Here is a 2,771-nt window from a genome sequence, read left to right as displayed (position 1 = left end):
CTCCATTGTGTTTTTTGCACACGGTCATGTGTATTGATATGTAGTACTTAGGAATATGACAATCTCCGAGCATGTGCACAATGTTATAAGATATCCAAAGCTAAGTGGAGTTTACACCATTGGAACCTCCTTTGCCAGTAACAAAATATAATTGGTTGTTTACCCTTTTATCTGGCAACAAAACTGACACATTTTTTTACGAGGAGTCATGTTTGCATTGACCACAATACCTGCTGTCGGAACGCAGAAAAAACACAAATCTGATAATGTATGCACTGTCCTTGAAATTGATTGGTCCACACCCGAGACCGCTTTTCTTAGAGCCTAGTCTCAAATGGTGTTGGACCAGATGACGCCAAAAGGTGCCTTTTGGCGTCATCTGGTCCAACACCATGGTATTGTGGTCAATGCAAGCATGACTCCTTGTAAAAAAAAAGGTGTCGGTTTTGTTGCCAGATATAAGGTTAAGCACACAAGTATTAACTTATTTTTCAGAAGCGACCTGGCCACAAATAATAGCTCCACAAAGTGGTTTATCAAGTGGAAATGTAGTCATAATCTCCAAATGATTTGCACGATGCTTTGCTTGTTGGCTTTAATACGTGCATTCAGTATTGGAACAGTGTAAATCACAAACGATTTAAATGGTGAACGCCTGCAAATTGTAATTTTATGGATCAAATGAAAAATCTAATTAAAATATTATTAAACGAAAATCCCACTGAGTCTTTCTCAAAGCGAAATGTTTGGATGAATGAAAAGTCGCAGTAAAAAAAAATCAAATGCTGTGCAGCTGGGTTCTGCTTTTAATCAAAAATATGTTTACAGGCAATTCTGTTTGAAGACTTGCTATGGTAATTTTGGGTCAGAGATCAGGTTTTCATGCCGAAAAATGCGTGATCAAACGTAAACTATATAAATGCTGCCCGAGTAACGATTATGAACATTATCAAAAGCGTTATATCCTAATTCTGAACTAAAAATGTAGATTGTCCTTGGTAAGTTGGGTCAAATAAAGCAAGACAGTATGTTGTCTCAAAAGTTCAAACGATACTAAAAACATACAGTACAAGCAAATATTTGGCATCAAGGCGACGAACAAAAAAATATGCTGCAAAGTGTTCTCATTTTTAAATACACAATTCGGGAGTTTTATATTTTCATCAGAAATTTAGTGGCATAGTGATGCAGTGAGTGTTTAATTGCATTGTGCTATAAACCAGGTTCCCTAAGTTAACATTCCTGCGGAGATAGCTGGTAGGAACGTTGGGTTGCTCGGTCAATAGCCAGGGTCAACGGCGGCGTGGAGTATTCCGCAAATATGGCCGACTGTGAGGGCGGGCACAAGCCGGCGTGAGTAGGTTAAACGTTGAGTTTTATGAGGGCATCACGGGGTGACCAGCCCCTCCCCACCCAGCCCCACCCTTCCCACCCTCCCCACCCAGCCCCTCCCCACCCTCCCCTCTCCACTCAACCTCACCCCTCCCATTTTTGGATGCATGACGGACAAAATAATCCCCTGTGGGCTGGTGTAACCAGGAGGTTCCGACCAGTAATACGTGGCCATAACCAACATCACTGAAATGATCATGGGCATACCCCTCCCCTTCACTCACCCACACTGACCATTGTGATCAAATACAGGGAAACAACCCCCGTGACTGACACGTGTGGAAGGCCTTAATCCAGCAGTGGATTGAAACTGCTGGGCATTTTTTGAAATAGTTTTTCCCAGAGTATTTGATTTTTATAGGATCTCCAAAATATAATGGCATTTTACCCAAGACATATATGGTATAAAATACTATATAACACAAATGGTACTGGAATCTTAACATAGAATACCCAAAATATACATTCCATTAATAGATACCCCAACAATTCCGATTGATTTCTTCATTTTATTATCAACAGAATATTGCATATTGTAAAAGTGATGGATCCTTATTTTGCAGAGAACCATGTTAATAATCTTTCCCTAGTATGGACCATGGATCAAACTGTATGCTGGGATTTTTACACGCGTACCTCAAAATACTATTGGGTAGTAATTGACAAGTATTCAGAATAAAAATTCTAATTTACCAAATATGCCTAAAATACTATGGGAACTTGCAGAACATAATAATAAAATAATTTATCTGGGGATTGCTCAAGCCCGATCTTGGTTCAATTACGATTGGAATTGTCATGCACCATTACTTTCGATGAGAATGTAGTAATTTCAGTGAACAAAGCTGCTTTCGTTATTATAATTGACCCGAGGTCTGGCTACAGCTGTACCTGACAACTTTTTTGTGATGTCATTGGTGTGGTTGCAGCAGACTGTAGACAGACTCACAATGAATATGGGAGTTGCAGGAAAAATGTAATTGATCATCAATTGAAATACTGTCTGTATTGCTTTGGGAGTTCTTTGTTGTTGTAAGCCCTTGCTTTGTTATGCTTTGTTGATATTTTGCATATAAAGTTTTTTTCAGAAGTGCATGTGTTTGAGCCGGCTGTGAGCTCTGGTTGTGACCTGGCAGTGGAGTAACGGAATTGGGCTTCGCCTGGTCTCTGTATGAATGTTTAACTTCTTTCGCACCGTACGTAGCCATTCGCGCTAATCGTAGGCGCCTCAATCACGCTGTGACTGAGAGACAAGCGACTGCGTGCAGAGCGTTGGCCAATAGGAGTAGAAATCACAAACAATTCTCTTGTCACACAATTGTTTGGTGATTGTTATCCTGAAAGTTGAGTTTGGACGTTGGGCAGGCTAGGAGCGACTT

This window comes from Lampetra planeri, chromosome 16 (genome assembly GCF_965212315.1).
Source record: "Lampetra planeri chromosome 16, kcLamPlan1.2.h2, whole genome shotgun sequence".
NCBI lineage: Eukaryota > Metazoa > Chordata > Hyperoartia > Petromyzontiformes > Petromyzontidae > Lampetra > Lampetra planeri.
Note: the sequence above shows the minus strand (reverse complement) of the source record.